The 17,500-nt window shown below is 34.6% G+C and overlaps 1 long non-coding RNA gene across 1 annotated transcript in view; it reads left to right on the top strand.

Annotated features, from left to right (window-relative positions):
• The window catches only part of LOC137630655 (uncharacterized), an 84,037-nt gene that overhangs the window by 61,034 nt on the left and 5,503 nt on the right, over positions 1–17,500 (top strand). Inside the window, exon 2 of the long non-coding RNA XR_011041750.1 lies at positions 13,935–14,053. This is a non-coding gene — a long non-coding RNA (uncharacterized lncRNA). The remainder of the gene's footprint in view (positions 1–13,934; positions 14,054–17,500) is intronic.

Genomic DNA, 17,500 nt, shown 5'->3' with positions numbered 1-17,500 from the left:
TATATGAATAGTCAAATTGAATGAAGTTCTCCTTTCGGTAATGAACTCAAGGACCCTATCAATTACTTTAGCCGCCAGTCCGGAAGTCTAGACTGGTGCTTGTAGCTAAATGCCAGCGGCGTGTAAGAGAACTAGTACGGTAGGACATGTTATATAATAGCATGGCATGTTTCTAGTATTAGACAATGGAGATAAGATCAGTAGAACGTGAGAGGGGATTGTGATCAGTGTCTGGTCGGTCACAAGAGGAAAGGAAGAAAGTTGCAGCAGACTTTGTAAAAGTTCGCTGACTCACGTGTTTATGATTCTTTTTTTTTTTTATGTAGAATAGCATTCTAAAGAATACCAATAATTGTTCTCGTTCATTTCACCTCGGGGTTTTTCATGTGTTGATGTTGAAAATAAGGTTTCTACAAGTCAAGGAAAACTCAATATGAAACTCTCTCTCTCTCTATCTCTCTCTCTCTCTCTCTCTCTCTCTCTCTCTCTCTCTTTCATATATATATATATATATATATATACATATACATATATATATATATATATATATAAACACAAATTTTAATATATTTGTATCACCATTACCGATCTACAATAGCCAGCATGATAATAAAAACTGGCCAAACCCCAAATACCAATAAGGACATGTCTAGGGTTTATGCCCTGCAGTGAACTTTAAACTGCTGCATTTATTGTTGTTGTTGTATTCTTATCAATCATTCAAGTACCCCTAAAAATTCTTGTGGCTGTTAAACACCAGATTGACAATCCACGGTTTGATTAATTTACTCAATATATATTTCGTAAAGTGATAAATGGAATATTATGATATTTTCACACATTCTCTGGATCCTGCTATTAGCTAAGCGTTTAATATATACTCAGGAGTGATAATATGCAGGTATGATTAGCACCCAGTTGTCAGAATGCAGGTATGATTGATAGGCTGGTATGATGGTTACTCGTTGTGGAATGGTGTGTGTTTATATATATATATATATATATATATATATTTATATATGAAATATATATATATAAATATATACATATATATAAAATATATATATATATATATATTATATATATGTATATATATATGTATGTGTGTGTGTTTGTGTGTGTATGTATATGTATGAGTGTCTGCGTGTACACAGACCCACACACACACACACACACACACATATATATATATATATATAATATACACACTTATATATATATGTATATATATACACTTATATATATATATATATATATATACTGTATATATATATATGTGTGTGTATATATATATATATATATATGTGTGTGTGTGTGTATGTATATATATATATATATATATATAAAGAAAGAAAGAGAGAGAGGTAAAATCACGAAAGCAATTGATTGGAACTCGTACCTTTTCATGATATTGATTTTTATTTTCTACTTTTGCTGCCTGATACACACACACGCACACACACATTATATATATATATATATATATATATCCACATATATTATTTTACCTTGTATTACTGGCAAATGCATTACACATCGGCTTGCTTCTCATTACTTGAGGATGATATTGTTGCCCCATTCTCCATCTTCAAAATAAATGTGACCCGTGCGTTTGATTATTACCATGGACTTAATTCTCTGCCTTGAAGTCCACAACAATGATAGTTAACTTACGCAACCGAAGAGATCGTATGTGTTTGTTTTTGTGTGTATGTATTTTTACCTACAATATATTTGAGTCACAAAGGGATAGTTTTGGAGATATTAATCAGTCTTTTGGGATGATGAGGTTAAAACCTTGACATTTTTCATTTATGTTGCAACCGCCACAGTTGTCTGACCACTAGTTTCCCTGTGCACTTTTCTCATTTGACTTGACAAAATATACTACTTTTCTTCTTAACTTTTTATTACGTTTTATTACTTTTTATTAGGTTTTATTGATTACAATTCCTTAAAAAAGTTGGTTTTGTATCAATAGTTGCTGTGTGTAACGCATGCAATTCACTTTATTTGACCACATAAAACACCTGTGTTTATATGTGTTTGCCTTTGGCAATAAAATTATAAGAATGGAATGATAATTTTTCTCTGTACCATGGTGAACATTTAAATCTGTCATAGGTTGGAGACGAAGTAAGTATTGTCAACGATAAGAAGAAAAGTCGGTTTATTTGTGCGTCGATGCTGCTTAGTCCTGGGGCAGCAGGTGCACACTCACAGAAGGGGAGAAGATTTTGGCCAAAGAGGCCGATGTTCACCACGCCCATTTCTAAATATCACGATTTACCGGCGCTATTCTGCACCCAGGCTAAACATTTGGTCATTTCCCTCAGAACCTAATGGAAAATTAATACGCGGACAAACATTTACATATCTATCAGCTCCAGAGATAGATGGCGATGCAGAACCAAATATTATATCGTGGTGCCTTACCGCCCAACCAGCATTATGTCAACATTAAACCGCTGACCAAATACGTCAACATTTAGACAACGCCTAGCCAAAATGGCCTCTATTGACGCAGTCTATAAGGGATGTTTTCCGACTTTTGTATCCCGCAAAATAGCAAGAATGACAGGGAATGAAATTTTTCAATTGAAAGCTAACAAAAAAAAATGGGGAAAAACTTCATGTGTTCTCAATGCCATACTGGGAAAATTTAAGCTTCAAGTTGGAGGACAAAAAGAAAAAAAGATAAAATCAAGAGAACACGGACAAAAGATTCTTTATGGACTTGTGGAAACAAGAGACAACCGCACACTTCACGTGACATCATCGGAAAAAAAGAAAAAATGCTTCGCATGTAACCTCGCTACAGTTTACAAGGGTGTGGTAAAATAAAGAGGAACTGGGTTTTATTTCTTTACGATCCCTCCATCGCGTTCTAGATTTATTCGATGTTTTATGACAGCTACATTTCCATATTGTTTTTTTATTCTTTCTTTTTCATTTACAGCTGTGCACACAAATGCAAGTACCAGTTGGTAACAAAATTAAATGCATCAGAACATTTTTTTTAAATGAGAAACTTGAGGAGTTCAAGGCAATGCAGATTAATATATTTAACTTGAATAACTTTGTTCTAAGGGTTTCTCTAGATTATTCTTCATTATATTTTTTTTCTGTGACACTTTTAACTAAATTTGATGTAAGGAGTTAATAAGTTATCTAATGGTAATGCTTTCTCAAATATAAATCGTACCTTGTATGTTTATATGCTAACTAACTTTAATTTAAAGATGCTAATAACTATGCATTTTCAAACGTGTACTCTCTCTCTCTCTCTCTCTCTCTCTCTCTCTCTCTCTCTCTCATGATTATATATATGTAATTATATATATGTATATATATATACTGTGAATATATATATATATATATATATATATGTATATATATGCATATATATATATATGTATATATATATTTATATTTGTGTGTGTGGGGGGAATCCCTATATCTTCTTATGTACGGTATGTATCTATCTGTGAGTGTTATTCGGTTCATATTCAGACAAACGCATGTACCCCAAAAAGCTGACGTCAACTTACTTCATTGGTTATTGGAAATGTGTTTAACTTGGACGGACTCTCAGTGCTGAGTCAGTCTTACCTGTTTGCCAGCCCAAATGTTTACTACCTGTTCCTCGTCTGTCGAATTCCCAGTGTTTGTTTGTTTTGATTTCAATGTCTTGAGATTTCCTCTTTATTATTATTATTATTATTATTATTATTATTATTATTATTATTATTATTATTATTATTATTATTATTATTATTATTATTATTATTATTGAATGAGATTTCTAAACTTTAAATTGGAGGTAATTCCTAGAAGAATTTCTCAGTTATAATTTTCTGTCAGTCTGTCTGGTTTTATAATGCCAGTGAAAAATACGGATTCCGTATTCACTCATGTTACTTCCCCACAAGTCTTATGACAATATATTTGATAAAACATCTGACTAATAAGGATTAAGTAACAACTGTCGTATTTTTGCAAAGTGTCCTGTTTGGATTTAATCCGAGCAACAATGAGTGACCAAGAGGAGTGAGTGGGAAATCAATCAGCAAATTATTGGATGGGAATAGGTTTTCTTAATGTGATTACATCTCAAAGCTTTTAGATTGTTTTTTAAAAAATTCTATTGTTCAGCAATGTGGAATTGTCAGCCTTTGGGAAAATAAACATTCAATAAGTGTAAATAAGGTATGTGTAGCTAAGAAAATAATTGGAATTAGATAGGTTTGTTAAGGAAAGAGTGGCCTCAGGTGATAGCCTTGAAAAAAGATTGAGCACAAGGAAAACAAATAAAATGAAGGGAGAAGGGAAAGACATAAATCACACGAAAAAAAAAAAATATTCCCCGACAAATAATAGCAATTGACCATAATTGGCTTTTATGGTTCTATAGCTTTGGTCGCTTCAAAGATCATGCAACCATAAAGAGAAAAGAATTCGTCACTTTGGAGGTAAAAACGTTACTCATGATGTGAGCGATCATTCTGTACTTGTATAAAGAACACGGATATCTTCTCTCTCTCTCTCTCTCTCTCTCTCTCTCTCTCTCTCTCTCTTAAGGTCTTTTAAGACTTTTAGATTTTCTTGATAGAATTTTAAACCAAGCCGTATGTATATATATATATATATATATATGTACAACTGATATATATATATATATACATACATACATACATATATATATGTATATATATGTGTGTACACATGAATGTATATATATATATATATATATTTATATATATACACACATATATATATACATATATATATATAAATATATATATATATATATATATACACACATATATATACATATATATATATATATATATATTTGTGTGTGTGTGGACGTGCGTGTGTGTGCTTTTGTGGACGTGCGTGTTATTCTACGTTTATAATGAATAGACAATGTCTTGTTGGCGTTGATAAATCGAAGATAGTTTCTCTCCGGACTAGCTGTCCTCCAGATAGTTTTCAGAATAACAGGAAAAATGGATTTAAGAAGAGTCATGAAGTGATTCGAAACCAAATATTAAATGGAGACATTTAAATGCATCTTTTCTGTTATTTTGAAAACTGTCTGGAGGACAGTTGGTCCGGAGAGATATTATCTTCGATTTTTAATGTCTCTAAGACATTGTCTTTTCATTATATATATATATATATATATATATACATTGTATATATAAGATATGCATACGAAAGAACATTTAGCAATTTAGTACAGGTGATTACGGTAAAATTTTATATAATATTCAAGTTTCTTTTTAGAAGAAATAAGTCTTTTAATACCATTTGTTTTAAACGTGTCCGTAATAGTTGACAGAAACAATTGCAGGCCAATTTCCAGCCTTCCACTGCTCTTTTAAAATGATAAAGTAGCTTTTGTTAAGTCGTCATATAAATGCCTGTAATTTATGAACTTACATTAGCTGAAATTGATTTTTGTGGTGCCTTTGATTCTCGTAATGTTATTTGTTAAGAAATTTTGTGGTGATTGCAGTTGTTGATGATAGTGTTCTTTGTGAACTCATCTGAACTTCATCTTCTCTATAACTTTATTGAAAAGCCGATATCTCACAAAGTATGGTTCACCCTGCAGAGATAACAGCTTTTCATTATTCGAATTATATGACGATACTTTGCATTATCTTCAAATCCATGGTTCACTTGTGACGGGCAGTTCTTTTTTCGTGATTCATAATATACAACGTTACTTGGCGTTACCTTCGAACCCAATTTCTTTGTTCACAACAGATTTATTATTTAATACTAGAGATTTCGTGGCATTGTTTGCAGGTTTCCTGGATCTCAAGAGAGGATTATGCAATTAACACATGCTTCCAGTCTTTTATCCGATGATTTTGTAATAAGGATCTTTCTGATTGTCACCAGTATAAATGGTGATATTTCTTTCGGCAATGGAAAATTTGGTTTTGGATATCGTCAAAAGATTCCACATTCATTATTCTTCCATTGACTCCATTTAATTATAGAGAAATCGACTAACCACCTTAAATAATGCGTCCTACTTACTTTGTGGATCATCAATTGCTTGCTGCATTGGACATGTCTCTCTTGGCACGATGTCAGACAGCCATTGTAAGAGATGTTCCTGTTTCCTGTAATTTTTCAATAAATAAATGAATAAAGTATGCTCCCAAAGAGGTAATGCGTCCTATTCGCTTCACGAAACATCTGTATACTTAATGGCTTCCAACGTTTTCACACTGCCCAGTATCAGAGATATTTTCAGTTCATTCGAAGTGTTCTAATTCATGACAATTCCCAATTAATCAACTAGTCAATGATTCCTTTTCGCGTTTAACTTGCAACCAACAAGTTTCACAGAGACAGTAATATTACTTAAGGTAATTAACATTTATTGTCTTAGTTTTTCCTAACATACATTACTGTTTACGTATGCTTGTGATCAACTGATAGCTTAATTAGTCTGACGTACTAATTAGATTGTTTATGGTTTTCATAATAAAGGACAGTAATTAGTGGGAGATTGCGTTTCAAATTAATGGGCCTTTTAGTCTCATTCAACATGCATGATTACAGTTTTAGAAAAACTGCAATAATACAAATAATAATGACAATTATGATTTTTATTATCAGTTTTACTAACGTATCCGACCCGTCAAAAACGACGTCTAGATATTTAGACAGATATGAACAAACGCACGCACACTCACCTACACACCGATTCAAGATTCAACCCTTCCCACCCCTCCCCATTTTCGAGTGTACCCTTCTGGGTACAGGTACACCACCTCACAAGGGAATGATTGCTCCTCTCCCCCTGAGAGGGACAGGATATACACTATATATATATATATATATATATATATGTATATATATATACGTATATATACGTATATATATATACATATATATATATATGTATATATATATATAGATAGATAGATAGACAGACAGATAGGTAGGCAGCCAGATGCTTGGTGAGATTATTATAATGTACTAAACAATGTGTCACATTCAAATGTTTACTTGAGTGATTTTTTTAAAGAAACTAAAATATATTCCATGAAAAAAAGTCACGTTACTTCCTGTCTTAGGTACACAAAAGAATTACCGCCAATAATATATTGTATTGCTGAATAATTTCGGAACCGACCTTTGTATCCTCCGACATCGTAGTGGGTGGCAATCGAGGCTGCTGACAAAAGAAAGCGTCGACTTTGGGGTGAACTCCATGGCCCATTTGCGTGTTCCAAATTGCATTCTTTTTATAAGGCTCATCGCCGGTAATACCTCATAAAAAGAGTGGTCGAAGAACCCACCCCCCAACCCCCCTCATTTACTACTTGTGACGCGTGACCCTAAAACTCCTCAGCAAACACAAGTACACGCGTTTGTTCACATACAAATTCAACGTAGATATGCTTATTACCGCTATTGAGAAATGACCCTTAGTGAAAACATGATGTTTTCACGTTAGATTAGTCCTAAGCCTAAATCTTGTAAATGAGACCGAGATCTTATTGTTATTGATTGTTAAATGGGTCTCAGTATCCTAGGGTATGGTTAATAATTATGACTTAGCCTCTTTCGTGGAATTAATGTATCAGTGCTTTACCCATAGAAATTAATTTACATATCTGGACTTTTATTAATATATAAGTGAGTTCCTTATGGAGAAATGACTATTTAATAGATAATTAACTGATACAGAAACGGATAGTTATGTTTCCAGTTTAACTACAGTGATTACCTGAATGACACTACCAACATGGGTGATGCTTCCATTGAACGCCAATCGCTGTTGGTTAATGGAGTTTAGACTCTAGATGTCCAATTTCAACCTCTTATCTTTATCAAAACCCCAAGGCGACTAGATTTAAACAAACCAATGAACCAATAGGACGCGCAATTCAATAGTATTTGCCTGATATACAAAAAAGGAGAAATGGTAGAAAATCTCCGTCATTGAATACTAGTCTTCAGCTTTTGTTTTTAAAACTCTTTCTTAAAAGATTTAAAAGAGAGCGTTACTTGATTTCAGCCATATATATATTTTTAGAAAAGCAGATACTCCTACAGCACATTTATTGTTGCAATCACATTATATCTCTCTCAATCAAGAAATTTTTCCATACAGAAGTATCACAATCTCACCTTCTCTCTCTCTCTCTCTCTCTCTCTCTCTCTCTCTCTCTCTCTCTCTCTCTCTCTCTCTTCGCCGCCGTTCTTGCGTTCTTTCCCTCCAATAATAGGTTACCGTAAATTACTTTATATCAGGTAATACACACATTAATTTATGAACTTTTCCTGCAGACTCTTTTTGTTGGTTTCTATAAAATCGAGAATTTTAGGGAAAGAGGTGTTGTAAGGAAAGCTATAAACTTTGAAGTTCACTTTACCGATTACGAAGCGATCTCTCTCTCTCTCTCTCTCTCTCTCTCTCTCTCTCTCTCTCTCTCTCATTACACATCCGTAAGGGCGGGGGGAGGGCTTTAGAGCCGTCAGTGCACACCTTGCAGTGCACTCTGTGCATTACTTGAGGATCTTTGGAGTGCTCCTTCAACCCCTTGGCTGCACTTGTTCAGTATCATTTTACTAGACCTCTAATCTTGCTTCCTTTCTTTCATTTTGCTGTCCCTTTTAACTTTTGCGTAACCTGAAAGTTTTCCCCTCAAATACACTTGGGTGCTGAATGGCCTCAAAGGCCCAAGCGCCGATCTACAGTATATAGGCCCCTTTCAGTATTCAAATTAAATAAAATCTCATACACACACTCACACACACACACATATATATATAGATAGAGAGAGAGAGAGAGAGAGAGAGAGAGAGAGAGAGAGAGAGAATGACATACTCCTCCCCTATAGCATGGCACAAGTATCAACAGTGATATTCAGTTTTAAAAATTTCCAAAGAGAAATGCCAAATATAAAAGAATCGTGATGTTTATTTATCTCAGGAACCATAACCAAAATACAGTGCAAACGCGACTATAAGTGGTCGTTGATCTTGCATTTACTTTCGATAACCTTCTTATATAGCTTTGTTACTGAACTTCTATAACTTTCCCAGTCTATGTTCACAACACTTATCGCTTGTTCTTAGACTTAAATGTTTATCTTGCTTCATATCCACCACTTTTAATTCATTTTGTTCTTCATACTCTCACATTTAACTCTCTCGTCTTCACTTGTCAACTTCTACTTATGCACCATCCACTATCAGGTATACATTGTAGACACTATGTTCCACGATCGTAAGCATACTGTGCGAAAGTTTTGACAGCTTATTGGAAACGTTACTGCCTCGCTATCTACTGGACTGGGGTTCGGAATCCGCTCAAGCTCGATAGTTTCTTGTTACAACTGCAGCCTCACCATCCATCTAAGCTAAGGATACAGGGTTTGATTGTAACTTAAAAGTCTACCTGCTGAGTCATCAGCAGCCATTGCCTGGCCCTCCCTGGTCGTATCATGGCTGGAGAGGGCCTTTGGCTGCTGATCATAATAATAATAATAATAATAATAATAATAATAATAATAATTATTATTATTATTATTATTATTATTATTATTATTATTATTATTTTCTAAGCTATAACCCTAGTTGGAAAAGCATATACTATAAACGCAAGGACTCCAAAAGAGAAAAACTATAAAAACTTAAAAAAACAATAAAAATAGAAATACCCTAAGGCAATAGAACTCTAATCCAAGACAGTGGAAGCCATGGTACAGAGGCTATGGCACTACCCAAGACTTAGAGAATAATGGTTTGAATTTTGGAGTGTCCTTCTCCTAGAAGAGCTACTTACCATAGTCAAAGAGTCACTTTTACCCTTACCAAGAGGAAAGAGGCCACTGAACAATTATTATCGTGCAGTAGTTAACCCCTTGAGCGAAGAACTGTTTGGTAATCTCAGTTTTGGCAGGTGTATGAGGACAGAGGAGAATGTGGAAAGAATGGGCGAGACTATTCGGTGCATGTGTAGGCAAAGACAAAATGAGCCGTAACCAGAAAGAGGGATCCATTATAGTACTGTCTAGCCAGTCAATGGACCCAATAACTCTTTAGCCGTGGTAGTTGGTTAGCCTCTAGGGCATTGTCACTGTCCCATGCCTCTGCCATTCGTGAGTGACCTTTAAACTTCGAGTCAAACGGCATAGTCAGTTGTTCCTACCTTTCACCTCGTGATGGATGAGTTTTCTGCCTCTTCAATATATCCATAAAGTAGGCCCCGCCTTATTTGACCAGTTTTGCTCCCTTTACGTGTATTGAATCATCTACTTAACAACTTTTTTTTTTCTTTTTCAAACGGTGACAACCGTTTTAGCTATATTCAGGTTTCATTTCTGTAGGTTATTTGAATAACTTCCAATTAGAATTATGTCTGGCAGCATTACTCAATAATGAAAACATCATTCCTTGAGGAAAACTTTACTCATTAGGAAAAAAAAACATACAATATGGCGAAAACTGCCCGATGAAGAATTTACTTTATGAGGAAAGTTCCCTCAGAGATGAAAACTTCACCTTCGGTACAAAGTGTCACTCCATACTGAAGATTTCACTCTCAAGAGGAAAACTTCACATTGTGTGGGTTAACCCAGGCCGAAGGAAAACTTCACCCCCACAGATAAACTTAACCCAGTGAGAGAAAACATGAACCCAAGGAAGACTTCATCCTCTAATGTATACGTCAACCCAAGGGAAACCCCACCCACAAGGTGTACGTCACCCCATGAACGAAACTTCACCCCGTAAGGAAAACTTCAATCCAGAAGGAAAACTTCACTCCATGACCTTGACAGCAAAAGCAGAAACTGCTGGAGTTGTCACGGGTAAGCGAGCCATTGAGCCTCGAGGTCATATCAGGGTCCCCGACAATACGAAGGGAGATGATATGGAGCTTGGAGATGGTGGAAAACGTTCGGAGAGAAGAGGTGGGGGAGGATAGTAGGAGATAGAGAGGAGGAGGATGATACGAAGAGGAAAAGATGAAGGCGAAGAAGGAAGGAACTTAGAAGTGAAGGAGAATGGGAAGATGTAAAAGGAGCAGAATTAGAAGGAACATTACGGAGTAAAGATGGAGGAGAAGGCGAAGAAACGATACAAAGCAAAGGAGATGAAGGAAGGGCTGGGGTGGGGAGTGAGAGAGATTCGGAAGAGGAGGGAAGTGAAAGTGAGCAATATAATTTTTAGTGTTATTGCCTGTCTCATCATTGACGTTGCCCCAGCGATCCTCCTCCGGTGGGTGACACGCTCATAGGAGCATACGCTCCGGGGTTGTTGAATATTGGGGAGACAAGCGGAAAGAAAGGTTCCTTCTTTTGGGCCGAGGAAATTGCATCTGCTGGTGCTGGGTCTCGGTCGTTTTTCTTGACAAAGAAGAAGTAGAAAAGAAGAAGACGAAGAAGAAAGATGGTTGCTGTTGTTGATACAGCTTGATTTGGCTTCCTTACATTTGTTGCCTTTTTCTTTGTATTTTATTGTCATTTGATTATACAATATGTAGTAGTTTCGGCTCTATTATATTTATGGTATTTATTTTTGCTACTTTTCAATGCCAGTTTCTGTATGTTGACTTGATTATATCGCAGCGCAAGAAGGAGAAGAAGGCGAACTACAACAACAACATTATTGTTGTGAATACAGCTTAATTTAGGTATTTTCACAGCAACCTGCTGTATTAGTTTCACTAAAATATGTTGCAGTGAAATAAGAATAAACTAGATTAGGTGGCATTGTTAACGCTGAATATGGTTTTAACAATTTTTATTTCTTCTTACTTCTTACTACATTAGACGTTATGTTCATTTAAAATCAAGAGATTTAAATTAAAGCTCAAAATGCCATCCATTACTGCAGCTATAAACCGAAAATCAATTAAGATTTGCGGAAGGAAAAGATTATATACATATACATAAACTCCCATTTCATACAAATAACATGTATTCACTTCAAGCACTGATAAATCCATGTATCTATGAAACGATCTATGTAAGAATGCGTATGCATGTCATTAACTGAATTTATTAATAGCTATGTTTGTAAATTTGGTAGATATTAAAAGATGTATACATGCACTCTACTCTCAGGTTCATTCGTGTATTCCATATATTCCCAAAATATTTTGTTTACTCATTTACTCAGCTTTGGATGTGTGTATTTCTGTTAACGATATCTACATAAAATAAGAACACACGGGAACATTATGTATGTGTGTGTATATATATATATATATATATATATATATATATATATATATATATATATATAGATATATATATATATATAATTTATATATATATAATTTATATATATATATATATATATATAATTTATATGTATACTGTATATATATATATATATATATATATATATATATATATATATATATATATATACTGTATATATATGTATGTATATATATGTATACATATATATATTTATACATATATATACACATAAATGTATATATAAATTTATATATATATATATATATATATATTTATATATATATATATATATATATATATATATATACAGCAATATTTTCAACATTAAACTATTTCCCCAAACAGCAGGTGACTGTGGTATTCAAAGCTGCTGAATCAAGGATGAATTCCAGGGCCAAAAACTTTCACAACAATAATCCCTTTATCCACTCACACATAAGGCTGATCAGCGTGTTGTTAAACTCCTTACAGATACACTTCGCCATTCTCTTGCATGTTATTTGCACTTCCTTTTTTCTGAATATAATATTAAGGCATTTCTTTAACAATCTCACCTCACAGGCAGAGTATCCCAGAATCGATCCAAACATGCTGGGGAACGATTTAGATATGTTTAAAGGTCATCCATGAATGGTAGGGGCAAAGGATAGTAATAATGCCCTAGAAACAGCTCATATAAACATATGATCAGCGCCCAAAGACCTCCACCCAAGCTAGAAACAGGGAGGGCCAGGCAATGGCTGCTGATGACTCAGCAGGCAGACCCATATATATATATATATATATATATATATATATATAATTTAGCTCTACCTGTCTCTCGGGTAGGGGGAGAGGGAGTAGTCATACAATGGTGAGAGGGGGGTGCGTGTGCATGTGTGCATATCTTAAATATTTAGCTGTTATTTTTTACGGGTTGCGTACATTAGCTTTAGCTTATTTACCTTTGCATCCTTTAATATGGTGTTTACGTGATAGTGTAATTGTGGGATTTTCTCTTACAGTCAATTCTTTTTAGTGAGGCAGATTTGCACCGACTCACAGGGGGGCCCTTTTAGCTCGGAAAAGTTTCCTGATAGCGGATTGGTCGTAAGGATCCAGACAAAAATACTTCCGACCATTCAGCTATTAGGGAACTTTTCCGTGCTAAAAGGGTACCCCTGCGAGTCGGTGTAAATCTGCCTCACTAAAAAAATTGACTATAGTTGCACCACGGTGATGAAAATCCTCCCTGTCCCTATTTCCAATTCAAATGGCCCTAAATTCGTAGGTCCGGTATGTTTTAGACTCAAGGAGGGATTTAATGCTTTTGGTGGATGATAGACTTTGGTAGGTTTCAAGCAGGATACATAAAGGCGTGGAACTCAGTATTTTATTCTAAATTACTCTAAAACTACTCTATTAAGTGAAAAGTATATATATATATATATATATATATATATATATGCGTGTATGTGTGCATTATATATATATATATATATATATATATATATATATATATGTATATATATATATAAATGTATATAATATATGAATATATAAACTATATATACATATATATATATATATATATATATATATATATATATATATATATATATATGTATATATATATATATATATATATATATATATATATATATATTTATATATATTTGATTGTATCTCCAATGATTCTTACAGGGATAGATAGTATAAAGAAGAAAGAAATTCAAATGGACCATTGCGTCATATGAAGCTCCCTACTTCTCACAGCAAATGATCAAGGTCCAAGTTAGAGGTCAACTCAAAGGTTGCCAAAGGTAGGTGGGACACTATACATTTACCTAATATTTGTTAATTTTTTTTATATTATTAATTTGTCTTGGTCTGTATATGGATATCTTCAAAATATATCAGTGGGTTTCAGCGGAGTTTTGTGGAACAAATAATTCCATTTTGTCATTAATCCCGATGTAGATAAATTATTATTTTTTGCTTTGGGGACGTTAGCGTTTAAATCTTTCTTCTATTGAAATAATTTTCAAATTATCACTGACACTTTATCATAATTCATGTTCAATGTATAATTTTACTTAAATTCATTCAAAAACTCGTAGTCACCTTTTGAGAAAATCCCCGTAAGAACTTAATTCATTAAACTAAAGAACTTCAGTGATGGCACACACGGCTCTTCAAAAACAAAGGTTAAAAATTTAGGTTGGGATCGTCCAGTAGTGACGATTTTCCATCAAGGGCATAACGAAAGATTCGGACACTTTCATCTCTTTAGATCGAGGAAATCTTACGGACATTGCGAAGTGTTCTTACATCATTGAATATATTTTTCTTGATATTGTTAAGACTTTTTTTTATGTATATTCATTTATATTTTCATCATTCAATCTTGGGGTAACATATACAGTAGAAACAATTTTATTTTTTATACAGCTGATAAAAAGTAACTTGCTATTATGGAACTGTAAGAAGATATCTTATAACAAAATATTTTATTGAATTCTTCAACTTAAGTAGTTATGATTTTCAACAGTGAATGTTTACGTGAATGGATAAGTAACTTACCATTAAGTAGTAAATTACCCAAGGCACCAGCCAACCGTTGATATACTACCTCTAGAGTTATTTGGTCCTTTGACTGGCTAGATAGTACCGTATTAGATCCCTCTCTGGTTACGGCTCTTTTTTGCGTATACATGCCCCGAAAACTTTTACCTCTTCTTTACACAGACTCCTATCTCCTCATACACCTGATAACGCGAAGATAATTGGAAAATTCTTTTTCAATCGAGGTGTTAACTACTACACTATTTTTCAGTGGCTACTTTCCACTTACTAAGGATAGAAGCAACTCTCTAGCTATGGTAAGCAGCTGTTCTAGGAGAAAAGGACACTCAAAAATCAAACCATTATTCTCTAGACTTGGGTAGTGTCATAGCCTCTGTACCATGGTCTAACACTGTTTAGTTCTCTAGTTCTCTTGCCTGAGGGTAGCCTACACTCAGGTACATTATTCTATCTGTTTCCTTATTTCCTTTTCTCTGGGCTGTTTTAGCTGTTGGGGCTCCTGTGCTTATAGCATCCTGTTTTCCAACTAGAATTGTAGCTTAGTTAGTAATAATAATAATAATTCATGGAAAGGGGTTCAATTGCGCAATTTGTGACTTGTTACTTATAAGATATTACTTTCCTCACACAGAGTAGAGAATGCCATTAAAGTAATAACCCTGAGGAAATATTTGATGAAAATATCTTCTATAAAAGTTCAAATTTGTCACCTTGATAACGCAAAACTATATTATAAATATCGACGTTAAAAACAAATGACAACAAACAAAATACAATGATAAAGACGCCCAACGAGTTTGGAAGCTGGAAGGCTGAGTTAAAAAAAGGCCTAAATATGTGTAGAGAGAGAGAGAGAGAGAGAGAGAGAGAGAGAGAGAGAGAGAGAGAGAGAGAGAGTCGTAAGGGAGGGGGATAAGAGGCTAAAAAGGCATATTACACTGCAGGAGTCTTTGAATCGGAGGCAGGAGAATGTTGTATACAACCCCCCTCCCCCATTAAGGGGATGGTCGGTGGGGGGGGGGGGGGCGTATGCGAGGAGTGGTAATTCACGAATGATGGGGGCGGGTTTGATAGAAAGGGGGCCCACCTCCGGAAGTTATGCGTTTCTCGGGGTGGGTGGGATGGGAGATACAATAAGGGAGTTAGTGCGTAGGTGGTACTAGTGGGGGTAGGGGGGACGGAGGAAGAAAAGCTGTACCAAACATTAAGTCTGATATCTATGGAAAGGGAAATATAGGCACTGAGGAACGTGTGTTGGTATACATAGAGACCATTTTATAGTTTACTGTTTTATTTTCATTTTCCTTTGTTAAATGTATGTATTTGTGTCTATGAATATGTATTCTTATAACCTGTACTGTGAGTTAGAATTGAAAATACTAATACATATTGTTGATATATTGCGGATAAAGTATAATAATGCCGATGTACTTTACATTGACTCTGCAGGAAAAAAAAGACGATGTAGAAAGCCAAAGTGAAAATAGGTACAAAGGAAAACAGAGAATGCTATATTATGTGAGAGAGAGAGAGAGAGAGAGAGAGAGAGAGAGAGAGAGAGAGAGAGAGAGAGAGAGAGAGAGAGAGAGAGGTGGGGGTAAAAGAAGACTCCAAAATTGTTGTAGAGAATCGTGCAATAAAACTGGAGAGAGAGAAACACGTACATACCTACCTTATTAAATAAAGCCTTAAATTTGGGAGCGAAGTCTGAGACGGTATATTACTATTGTTATCATTACTAGCCAAGCTACAACCTTAGTTGGAAAAGGGGATGGTAGAAGCTAAATGGCTCCAACACGAAAGGGAGATCACTTTGAAAAGGAAATAAAAGAATAACGATAAACTATATTTGAGAAATAATGAGAAAAAATAGTAAATATAATAAGATCAGTAACAAAGTTAAAATAGATCCGTTTTAAATTCTTAAGTTCTTCTGATTAAACCGTCACATTATGACGGTCATTCCACAATTTGGTCACAGCTGGAATAAAACTTCTAGAATACTGTATTGAGCCTTACGAGGGAGAAGGTCAGACCGTTAGAATTAGCTGCTTACCTAGTACTACTTTCAGGATGGTACATTCTGGAAAAATCTAAATGGAAAGGATGGTAAAAATTCTGAAATATTCTAGGCCACCTTTACAAAGATCTAATTGAACGACGGTCCCAGAGCCTAATATCCAGATCAAGGAAAATTAATTTAATAAACCGCAAGTGTTTGTCTAACAAACTGAGACAAAGAAAGAAACTTTCATATAGATAATACTAAATATAGGGACGCAATACAAGGCATTATAATCTGAGGAAAAAATGTAGAAGAGCACCAGGAAGAAAGGCAACAGTGAATGCGACATCAAAATATTCAGAAGAGAGAGAGAGAGAGAGAGAGAGAGAGAGAGAGAGAGAGAGAGAGAGAGAGAGATGTAGGACGGGCCTACGAGCCGAATGGCTCCTGACGCAATTTGAGATGTTATACGCTTGTTATTTATCGTTCAATAAACAGGCAGGGCCAGATATAGCGACCTCGTTATAGCAACTCTTGTGCTCTAGTAAATGAGGCCCCTGATTTTATTTTTTTCCTTTTTCATCCATTCGGCAGATCGTTTGGGGGAAATGTTCCTAAAAGGACTAAGAAGAAGATAGAGGAAAAGAAAAATAGAATATGAAAGAGAAGAAATAAATTG

Source organism: Palaemon carinicauda, chromosome 38 (genome assembly GCF_036898095.1).
Source record: "Palaemon carinicauda isolate YSFRI2023 chromosome 38, ASM3689809v2, whole genome shotgun sequence".
NCBI classification, from domain to species: Eukaryota; Metazoa; Arthropoda; class Malacostraca; order Decapoda; family Palaemonidae; genus Palaemon; species Palaemon carinicauda.
Note: the sequence above shows the minus strand (reverse complement) of the source record. Positions and strands in the feature narration are given on the sequence as shown.